Source organism: Sinocyclocheilus rhinocerous, unplaced genomic scaffold, assembly GCF_001515625.1.
Source record: "Sinocyclocheilus rhinocerous isolate Xijiao unplaced genomic scaffold, SAMN03320098_v1.1 scaffold541, whole genome shotgun sequence".
Lineage (NCBI taxonomy): Eukaryota > Metazoa > Chordata > Actinopteri > Cypriniformes > Cyprinidae > Sinocyclocheilus > Sinocyclocheilus rhinocerous.
The window spans coordinates 108272-120566 of NW_015658519.1; the positions used below are offsets into that span (position 1 = coordinate 108272).

The 12295-nt window shown below is 35.7% G+C and overlaps 1 protein-coding gene across 1 annotated transcript in view; it reads right to left on the reverse strand.

The window, feature by feature from the left end:
* LOC107722625 (probable cationic amino acid transporter) overlaps positions 1 to 9875 on the reverse strand; it is a 35698-nt gene extending 25823 nt beyond the window's left edge. Inside the window, exon 1 of the mRNA XM_016531061.1 lies at positions 9446 to 9875. The gene's annotated coding sequence lies outside the window, so the exon portion shown is untranslated. The remainder of the gene's footprint in view (positions 1 to 9445) is intronic.
* Between the last annotated feature and the right edge of the window lie 2420 nt (positions 9876 to 12295).

Sequence of the window (12295 nt, forward strand, 5' to 3'; positions counted from 1 at the left end):
CATGTTGAACACCAATAAAATGTGCTGATGAGTCCTGGTGTGCAGCCAAATAGGAACAGACAAAGAACTAAACCCAGCCCGTTCATTCCAGCTCTCATCGGCTTCATTTCCTATCTGACATTCTTTCTCCTCTGATCTTTTCTCTCTCAAACTTTCATTCCACCAACTCATTTTTTACACCTCATTTTATAGTCTTTTCCTCTTTTCTTTCACCACTAGCCCAGTTCCTTCCCTTTTAACTCATCAATCCTGTCACTTTGAAGGATTTGGCTTCTCCCAGCTGTAATGATACTCTCTCCTTCATCCCATGTCTAACTGTCTACAGAATGACGGTAACAGATTGCAGTGAAGTCTGTCCATCACAGTGACTAAAGCACATGGCTGCTGACCAAGATAATGATTTGTCTAGGTTTACAACCACACAGCAGGCCACATGGAACGGGACTGTCTGCTCTATAGCTTATAAATGACCTAAATGCATGATAATTTATATTGTGGTTTCTAGAAAAACAATAAACTAAGGTGATGTCCTCCCTGTTGGTCGGCAAATGTGAAAGTAAAGGTTATTTAAAGATTATATGCCATTTCACAGCAGTGTGCAGTATAAAGATAATTTCCAACCTCATATAAAGCATATGTGACCCAGTATAATATCTGAACCTGTCACAGTCACATTACACTGATGTTGTTTGTCTCTTTAGGCTGCTAGAAGAGTATATATTCAAACCTTGCCACTGACCTTATGACACACACACGTATAAACAGTGGCCTGAGGTGCAACACAGAGCATTGGTATAATTCAAAGTGACAAGATGAAGCCATAAACAACCTACATACACAGCTCTGCCTATATATAATACTTTCCACATGTATTTTATGCAACAGACACACAACACAATATATTTCAACAGAAAATCACAGCACAAGGCAAAAAAATACATATAGTCAATGGTTAAGAACATTATATGAGTCACTAACCTTCTCCCTAATACTCTAATGTTCTTTAGATGGTACTTCCTTTAATATGTGTTTACATTTTGTGCATCTAAAATGAGCAATTAAAGAAATTAATTCTTGTTTTAGACAAATCATTGTTAATTGTGACAAACTGCAAAGTTTTGGGAGTGAAAACCCCCAAACTACATGTAACAGAATCACGTAATTTAATTACAATATGAGGTAACACTTTATTTTAAACTTGTTACACATGTTACATGTACTTACTATTATAATAACAATTAATTATGCATAATTACATACAAGTAACCGTAAACCAAACCCTAATCCTAACCCTAACAATATAATAAGTACATGTAGTTAATTAATATTACTAAGTACTTAAATGTATAATTACACTGTAACAAGGACACCTTAAAATAAAGTGTAACCCAAAATAAATGTAACTGGAAAAGTGGAACTAAAAGTGGAATTAAACAGTATGAAATTACTTATGAAAATGTTAACGATTACAAAGGAGGTTACATCTGATTTTTTTTTCACACACATACAGCTTTGATTGATTTCTTTCCAAAATTGCATTGACTGCTCTAAAATATGAGACACCATGTTTCAGGAGTTTAGGAGACAGAAGAGGACACGTGCTTATTTAATAACTCGTTTATTTCCTATTTGGGCTTATGTATACGCTTTATTTTTTAAATTAACTGTTTGGCGTTTCCTGTCATGCAATGATGCAAAGATTTGATTTAAAAATAAAAAACTATCATCATAGCTATTAAACTGTATTTTGTTATCATTTTAAATCTTTATTTAACCTCAGAACGATCTCAAAGTAAGAAGAGGTGCTAAAGTCTGATATTATGGTGGCTGTGCTTTAAAAGTAAATTATTATAATCTTAATTCAAGTGATGAAGAATTTTGAAAGTCTGACAGAAATCAGTGATGAGTACTACTGTAAGGTTAACCCTGCCTGCTTTAAATGTTTGAAAATGGTTAACAGTGTAGAAAATGTTTTGAAAAATTTTGAAATCCGAATTTTGAAAAGTAATCCAAAAGTAATCAAATGTAATCAGTTACAAAAGTAATTGAAATCATTACACTACTTATTACATTTTAAATATGGTAACTTGTAATCTGTAACCTATTACATTACTATCCAAAGTAACCTTCCCAACACTGCAACCCTATGTATGTTCCATATGTGTTTAGACACCTGAACCTGTGATAGTTGACATAGTGATAACCATAGCAACATTTGAAAAGTGGAACTAAAAGTGGAATTAAACAGTATGAAATTACTTATGAAAATGTTAACGATTACAAAGGAGGTTACATCTGATTTTTTTTTCACACACATACAGCTTTGATTGATTTCTTTCCAAAATTGCATTGACTGCTCTAAAATATGAGACACCATGTTTCAGGAGTTTAGGAGACAGAAGAGGACACGTGCTTATTTAATAACTCGTTTATTTCCTATTTGGGCTTATGTATACGCTTTATTTTTTAAATTAACTGTTTGGCGTTTCCTGTCATGCAATGATGCAAAGATTTGATTTAAAAATAAAAAACTATCATCATAGCTATTAAACTGTATTTTGTTATAATTTTAAATCTGTATTTAACCTCAGAACGATCTCAAAGTAAGAAGAGGTGCTAAAGTCTGATATTATGGTGGCTGTGCTTTAAAAGTAAATTATTATAATCTTAATTCAAGTGATGAAGAATTTTGAAAGTCTGACAGAAATCAGTGATGAGTACTACTGTAAGGTTAACCCTGCCTGCTTTAAATGTTTGAAAATGGTTAACAGTGTAGAAAATGTTTTGAAAAATTTTGAAATCTGAATTTTGAAAAGTAATCCAAAAGTAATCAAATGTAATCAGTTACAAAAGTAATTGAAATCATTACACTACTTATTACATTTTAAATATGGTAACTTGTAATCTGTAACCTATTACATTACTATCCAAAGTAACCTTCCCAACACTGCAACCCTATGTATGTTCCATATGTGTTTAGACACCTGAACCTGTGATAGTTGACATAGTGATAACCATAGCAACATTTTGACGTATTACAGCTGTTAACATATGTAAACATAAAGAGACATATGGATGCCACTTTGACCCATTTGGTGTTAGCTATTCTTGACCAAAATTAGTGAAAGGAGACATATTTTCAGCATCAGGGTGGTTTTCATCATTAAAGGGGTCATATGATGCGATTTCATTTTTTCCTTTCTCTTTGGAGTGTTACAAGCTCTGTATGCAAGTACATTCATATGTTATAGTTATATACATGGTAACACTTTATTTCGATAGTCCACTTTAGACATTCTATTAACAGTAAGTAACTTTCATATACATACATACACCACCGTTCAAAGGTTTGGGGTCAGTAAGATTTATTTGATGTTTATATAAAAAAAAAAAGTAATATTGTTAAATATTATTACAATTTAAAATAACTGTTTTCTATTTTAATGGATTTTAAAATGTAATTTACCCCTGTAATGGCAAAGCAGTCATTACTCCAGTCTTCAGTGTCACATGATCCTTCAGAAATCATTCTAATATCATGATTTGATGCTTGAGAAACATTTCTTATTACCATTGATGAAAATATTTTTTTGCTTTATAACATTATAAATGTTTTACTGTCACTTTTGATCAATGCAATTGATCAACTAATTAATGCATCTTTGTTGAATGAAAGTATTTATTTCTTTAAAGAAATCCTACTGACCACAAACTTGTGAATGGTAGTGTATATGACAGCGGTGGCGAACTCCGGTCCTAGAGAGCAGCTCCAACCCTAATTAAAACTCACCTGCCTGTAGCTTTCTAATAACCCTTCAGACCTTGATTAGCTTGTTCAGGTGTGTTTGATTAAGGTTGAAGCAAAACTCTGCAGGGCTGCGGCTCTCCAGGACCGACGTTCGCCACCCCTGGTATATGACATAAAAAGTATATACAGAGTTGGCTGTGATATTCATGCTACAGTATAAGCCAATATGCATGTGAAGCATATATATATTATTTTATTACAGAGCCAGAAAAAGCAAACCAAACAGGTGGAGCCCCAGGTGGATGTCAAGTTTACCTAAATCAGTCATGGCTATCATTTAGGAATCAGGATAACAGGGTAATTGCAGTATGATTGGTAAGAGAGGAGGTGATGGAAAGTGTTTGGCCATCTGCAGGCAATGTGAGAAGAATTGATTTCCATTGTGAGATCATTGTGTGGGAAAAGAGAGTGGGTGTTTTTACAGCTTTTGTCAAGGAGGTCTGATTGATTGAACTGTTGCCAGTGTGCATCTGAACGGCAGTATTCGTTACAAACCAAATATTGTTCATATGAGGAATAAAAACACCATAGAATTGTTTGTCTTCACTGATCAAGCTGTACAACCTAACGTATAATAAATGTTTCCTTTTTTTTTTTGTTCGGTTTCTAATTGATGTTGATTCATCTGATAGCATTTACAGCAACATTTTATTCAAAAACACATACGCCATCACTACACCCTAAATAAACCTTTAGGACCTGGTCTATTCACATCCTGATAAAAAATTCAGGACATTTTTATGTAGCTCTAACACACTGTCACATGGTCCATTCAAATACAACATTCAGTCTGTCATATGGTTAAACACATTTAATATAGAGCTGCTTCCAATGCTAATGCTCAAATTCTGGTCTCTTTTATCATTAAGATATTGACCATGATATCTATGAATATTTCAATCCAATCAACATAACACCAATATAACTTTCAAACTTGTTATGCAATTTCAGGAAATCCTGACAAGCTTTTCTTCATCTAGTTTTATTTTAAATCGCTGCTAGAACATAGATTTTCATAGATTTGAACCTACAGTTCCAGATGAGAACCTGACACCCCAACTACTCACCTTCCATTCACACTACATAATTCTGCACTTTAATCACTCTGGCTAATAACAGGGTGAATTTACAAGTCAATTAAAGCCTTCTCACTTGCATCATTTCACCTTGTGTAACACTGCTGCTATCTGCATTCAGATTAAGAAACTGAGATCTTCCACTCTACTATTCTACAGCTTTTTACTTTAACCTGACAGTACAAGATACAGCAAAACACAGCAGAGCTACGGCTGCAGCAGATGGTGTGTAGAAATGGTGGGCAGAACTGCACTGCTCAAATTATGTAGAAGGCTTCAGACTGCATGTATTTTTTAATTGTACAGCCCTGCCAATATACACCTTGGCAGAGGGAAAAACAGAGACTGTTCAACAGGCTGTCTTCAAGACAGTTTATTTACTGTTTTAAAATACCAGGATTAGGATATCAGTCCTTGTTTGGAATTACAGACATATCTTAAATGTAATTATGCATATTCAGGTGGAAGAGTGCATAATGTATTAGAATATTTTAAATTCATATTATAAATCCAACACTTCTGAAAGCCAAAATTCATTTACTGCTGCTTTGTTTGGAGTTAAGAATGGGGATCAACAACAAATTTGATAATATTGTAACGGGGTGAAGAATCACACGACAAGAAATCTCAATCAATACCCCGGAGGGTGGATTTATTGGGGTGAGGGGTGCTAGTGAGAAAGGTCCAGGTAGGTGCTCCGGTGCCGTGAGTGCTCTCTTCCGTCTTCCCAGTGCAGAGGGTCCGTGCAGTGCTCCTGTGGGGCTGGTCGGTCACACGCTGCTTTCTGTGGGGAAAATGAGAGGGCGAGTTAGTGCTCAGTCTCATGGAGGAATCTCCTAGATGGCAGGGCTTGCATGGCTTATGTGGCCGCCGCCTGATGAGTCGCAGCTGTGACCGATCAGCCTTTGATGATGATGGCCAGGTGCTCATCGCTTGTTTCCAGGGCGACGGTGATGAAGCTTCGGGACGCTCATCACAATATAAATAAGAATATGAATTCAAAAGTTTGCCATTGGTAAGATTTTTATCATACATATTTTTAAAAGAAGTCTCATGCTGCATTTGATCAAAATACAGTAAAACAATATTGTAAAACCGCAAAATATTATAACAATTAAAAAGTCTTTAGTGTCAAATGACCCTTCAGAAATCATTTTAATATGCTGATTTGGTGCTCAAGAAACACTTCGTATTATTATCAATGTTAAAAATGCATCCTTTTTGGGAAAAAAAGTATTACTTTTTCATTGAAAAAAAATCTTACTGACCTAACACTGAGCATCAAGGATAGATAGATTGATAGATAGATAACCCACTTATGTAAAGTAATGCTTTGTTGAATTTCTTCTTGAATTTCTCTTTTTGGTATGAATAAACATACAAGCATCATCTAAAAATTCACCTCTCATCTCACCCAAAAAACAAATGTGTGCAAACAGAAGACCTGTTTAAATGCAAAAACTTGTCTTCATCCACAAGTCAGATCTTTCCTCAGGGCAGTATAGTGCAACTCCTCCCTTCTTCTTGCCTTCCCTGCTCTACTCTCCCCTCCTCCTCCTCCAGGCCGCTGCACTGTTACATAAACTGGCTGCTGAGTGGAGTGAATTTGCCTGGCATGAACACTAACACCATTTCAGGCCATCAGATTTATTGCTCCCTCTCTCCCCTATTACAATTCACATCTCTAAGTAACAGGGCACAGTCGCAGCCAAACTCAACCAAATATTTGACTACAGCACTCTAAAACTACCGTTTTTGCCGCATGATATTGCTAAATGCTTGACATAGGAACAATATGGTATTGAAGGAATAGTTCACCCAAAAATGAAAATTTGCTGAAAAAGTGCTCACCCTCAGGCCATCTAAGATGTATATGAGTCTGTTTCTTTATCGGAACAGATTTGGAGAAGCAATTTAGCATTACATCACTTGCTCACCAGTGAATCCTCTGTAGTGAATGGGTGCCGTCAGAATGAGAGTCCAAACAGCTGATAAAAACATCACAATAATCCACAAGTAATCCACACAACCCCAGTTCACTAATTGATGTCTTGTAAAGCAAAAACCTATGTGTTTGTAAGAAATAAATCCATCATTAAGGTGTTTTAACTTTAACCCATCGCTTCTAGACAAAATGTGAGTCCATAATCAATAATAACGCTTCCTCCAGTGAAACAGTCCATCTCCTGTTGTCCTCTCACATCAAAATACACCAACATATTTGTTTAGAACTGTATCTGACTATTTTTTTGCTTGTAAAGGGTGCTTGATCTGTGCATATTTCTCCTCTGATTCAGACAAGACAACTTTTTCATTAGAGAAAGCAATAGGGGGCTTGTATTTTAGCCGGAAGCAACAGTTAAAAGATTAATATCATTAAACACCTTAATGATACATTTATTTCTTACAAACACGCAGCATTTCGCTTCATAAGACACTCATTCTGATGGCACCCATTCACTGCAGAGGATCCATTGATGAGCAAGTGATGTAATGCTAAATTTCCACAATTCTGTTCCGATGAAGAAACAAACCTATCTACATCTTGGATGGCCTGAGTTCATTTATAGTTCATTTTTAGGTGAAGTATTCCTTTAATTGGTCAGAGGTCATTAATTAACAACAAACACTGCAAAGGCAATGGTTTATATATACAATAATACAACCGATTAAATAAAAGCAAATTACCAATGTACTTTCATACAATACAAAAACAGTCATGAATTGGGGCCAGGCACTTTACACTATAAATAATCCACTTTAAAGATTGCATTTTGGTCTTTATAATGAAATTATGGGTATTTATTTATGTATAGAGCTCAGCTGTCCACATTGAATTATGTCTCATGCTCACTATCATTAGCCATGCAGTGCTGCAGGTGGTCCTAATTGACAGAAAGCCTTTAATTGTATTACAGCGTGTGCGCAAACAGTACGAGTGGCATCACAATGGTGGTGGTAGCTTAATGGGAGCCTGCACTAGTGTGGCTCATTGAGGGAAAAAAAAGCAAGTCATGCCCATGAGTCAGAGCTGAAAAAGCACATTATAAGCATGTAGTTTTTTTTTTTTTTGGAGAATCTGTATTGTCCACTCATTTGGAAATTTGTCAAAACTACAATGTAAAAATGTTCAGAATTTTAAAAGTACAAAAATTACATGAATTACATTACATTAATTTAATTAAAAAGGACAGTACATGTATTTTGCTGTAAAACACTGTACATATGATTGTTTTTTAGAAGTACCTTTTAGAACACCTTATTTGTACTTTTATAATAGGTAAGTTCCATGCTGTGCAATAAGAAAAAAAGTTACCTAGAAGTCCCTGCTTGATGTATAACATTTGATTATCTTTCACTGAAATAAGAAATTATTCTTTTTATTTCTGTTATCAGTTATGCACATTGCTGTATTAATGTTACATTTTATGCTGGTTAAAGTGTATTATATTAGTACTGCTAACATTAACATTCTCTTCTGCCTTGTGCAGAAGAATAAAATGAATATGATTCAGTATAATACAGTACATAAAAAATACGGTGGGTTGCAGTGTAATAAAAACATGAGCGTACAACGCAGCTCAATAAATCAGAATAAATAAGCTCAATAAAAAACAATCAATAAGACAAACAAATACATAAAGATAAAACAGCAGAGACCTAATAACCTAATATAATGGATCAACATGAATGGCAATAATTTCTTATTCTTTTTAACTGTTTAAAGACCATTCACAAGCAAAACGACTAATGATCAAACCACTTCTATGGAGGTGGCAAACATCAAACTCTATACAACTAATTCCTATACCAAAGAATAGAGAGATCACAACTCTTTCGATCAAACAGGATAAAAGTCTCCTTACCAACTACTTTTGTAAGAAGTAGTCTAATAGTATATTAAACAACTTGATATTGTATAAATCAGGACGTGTATGTTTAAGCACTATGGTCAGCGCCGCTGTATTTTTACACGCCCGTTTATAAACAAAGCAGCATCCATGAGTAACTGCCATCATGTCATTGGAGATTAACCTCGTTTCACTGCCTAGAGCTCCGCTACAGACACATTCACAGGCGGTGTAATCAAAAGAAACCATTGCTTATCTAAAAACCCCAGTCATTAATAATGTAGATACGCCTTTCTATTCCATAATAAGCATGTTATTGAAATGTAGACATTCACTTGATAGCGATCTCGCACCGCCCCTCCCGTGAAACACAGCCAGCTGATACTACAACAAAAGGTTTATTTTCTTCTCGTTCTTCGTTTCTTTTTGAAACATCATGCAGTGGTTTAAATATAATCACTAACGAGTCAACGTCTCTTTCAAATAAAGTGAATTACAATAACATATCGTCGTTATCCCAAAAGAGTTGCTTTAAAACACAGATTAATTTGGTCGTCACTTAACCAAAAATAATAATAATCATACACTGCTTCTTTGTGCCTGTAAACTGTAATTAGTTCATATATGATTCTGATTTGGTCTGAAATAGTCTAATGAGGTCTAAGGTACATCCTTACCCAGACTTCTGTCCTGGTTCGGTCAACACTTACCTCCCAGGCTGCCGCTGTCCAGCTGTGCCGATGCTGATGTGCGGTGCTGCGACTCACAGCATCGCGACACGGTGGCGTAGTCCAAAGGCAGGTGGATAACAAGCAGGAGGCATTTCCGTTTGCGTATCATATAATTCTCATCATAAACACTACCAATGATTTAACATAACTTACCGCAGCACTGAAAGGGAAAAAATCATCATTGTAGGGATTATGGGTCGTCGTAGGGAGGGATACTTCACTGATGCTGCAAAAAGGGACGTACGCTCGTGTAGTAACGTAGGGGTTAACTTATTCAGACGCTGCCTCCACGTGAAAAGCAAGCAAATTCATTATTTATTATCGTCGTCTACGTCAATGACGTTATGATATCATTGCGTGAGAACATCGAGCCCCTTTTGCGACAGGCAAAATTAATGATCCGTCATAATTCCGCCATCAAAAGCACGATGGGAAGGAAACAGGAAGCACGCTTGCTGCATCAAATGAAAAGATGCCAAAATCCGGAAGATGGAAAGTGAGATAGTTGTTTATGCGTGTTTTAAATCTACCCAAGAACATAAATGTGTAACATTTGAACTCCTGTCACAGTATTTTTTTAGGTATGCGTTTCAAAATATGATATAATATTTCCATATTTGCCTGCTACACATTAAAGTTGTTTTGAAATCTACAACTTAAAATGTTTAAGTTGTAGATTTCAGACCCCTAAATTGAGTAAATTAAATGCAAAGAGTGATGTCTGTTACAACCCCACTGTAAAAAAAAAGAGTTTTCGATATTGTAAATAAAACAAAGATTATTGGAGTATTTTTTTCCACAAGAAAATACTATTTCGTTTTCTTCTTCTTCTGAATTTCATGTTTAATTCAGTGCAATACTTGCCATTTCTTTGTGATTATTAGTGCAATTTGCTAGCAATTTTTTTTGTGTGTGTACCCTCTACAGGGAAAAAGGTAAGTATGTATTTAATTTTTTTGTTTTAAATTCTGTATGATTTTATTTTATTGTTTATGTTATTTTATTTCATCCCACAAAATCCCAATTTATTTTTAAACAATTTATTTAAAATTGGTAAACACTTACAGAATAAAATGCAACATAGAATAAATTCAAATTATAGAAACTATACCCTACACATTATAGACCTGCTACTAACAGGGGGGACTTTTGGGGGGGACTTTTATTCCTTATGATGGTGAAGTTTTAGTGTGTCTGCTGTCCACATTACATGTGTCTATTGTTTATTAGGTTCAATCTCTTAAAATCAATGAGTTCAATTTGCATGCATGAGTCATGCAGTTCCCCTGGAGCAGGATTTTAAACACATGGCCTCAGTTCAATGTGATGGGTCACAGTTTCAGATCTTTTACCGTTGCTCATTTTTCATGGTGAAAATGTCAAATTCCCTGCAGTTCTCAAGCCATGTGTGTGTGATGAGTCTTTCTCTACAGAGAATATTTGGAGGGGGGAAAGCACTATCTCCATCAAATCTGTGCTCTCAAACAGGCCTGAGGACCCTGACCTTGGCTCAGTGTCTCTTCCCAGCTCTCAGCCTCTGGCCCAGTCTCTCTGTCTTGGTTGTCACATGTAATAAGGTCTGAAGGCATCTCAGAATTGTTTTGGGTGAAGCATTCCTCATTATAAAACACATAAGTTTGATTCAGCTGCTTTGTGTTGTATCCTAGTGCCAATCAATATGGAATCAGGTTTACTAATGTGTAAAGAGATTGTTATTCAACAAGATTATGAAAATGTCAATCAGATCAGCAGATGCACTGACAGGAAATATCTTCCATTCCTCCATCTGAAATCCATCACATGCGAATTAACTGTCAGTGCTGCCAAACAATATTCAGTCTGGTGTAATTTTAGAAAATTAGAAGTTATTTTATTTCAGTTAATATTTTTTAATGGTTTTAGTTTTAGTTCGTTTAGTTTAGGGGTGGTTGATTGCGATTTCACTTTTTTAACGTTAGTTAGTGTTTAATGTTGCTGTTTGAGCATAAACAATATCTGCAAAGTTGCGGCGCTGAAAGCTCAGTGCAAACGGAGATATCGTCTTTTAAAATTCTGGCCGTTTAATGCCTACAAAAACCGCTCGTTGGGACTACAACGAGCTACTTCCCGGGTTCGTTACGTCACGAACCCAGATAAACCCTGCCCCCAGGAACATGCAACAAAGGGGGCGAGGTCATGTTGTGCTGCTTTAGAGAAGAGGAAGAGAAAACTAGGGGTGCACATAAAAATCTATTCATATATGAATCGCAATTCTGTCTTCTAAGATTCTAATGGATTCACAAGTTTCAAAATCAATGTTCTAAAGCAGTGGTTCTCAATCCTGTTCCTCGTGTCGCCCTGCTCTGCACACGCTCTGCATCTCTCTCTCTCTCTCTCTCTCTCTCATTCAGATCATCAGCTCAGCTACAACAATGAACTGTTCCATTTATACACTTATTTTCACATAGCTATGAGAAGCGATATACATGGTATACATGGACGCGCGTGTGGTTGCCGTACTGTATTAAAGGGGTCATATGATGCGATTTCAATTTTTCCTTTCTCTTTGGAGTGTTACAAGCTCTTAGTGCATAAAGAAGATCTGTAAAGTTGCATGTTCTTTTTAGCAACATCATATGACCCCTTTAAAGCTTTAATCAGGATAAAACTGCATATTAAAAGCTAACAGAAGCAGTAGCATTTACAAATAACAGCGTATCTAAATGTATGAGACAACAACAAACAAAAAACATACCATTAAGACCCGTGCTTGCACAGGTTCTGCGCGATCCTCTTCACTAATATCCTCTGCTTCTCAATCGGGCTCAAACTGATAAGCGATATTAACGA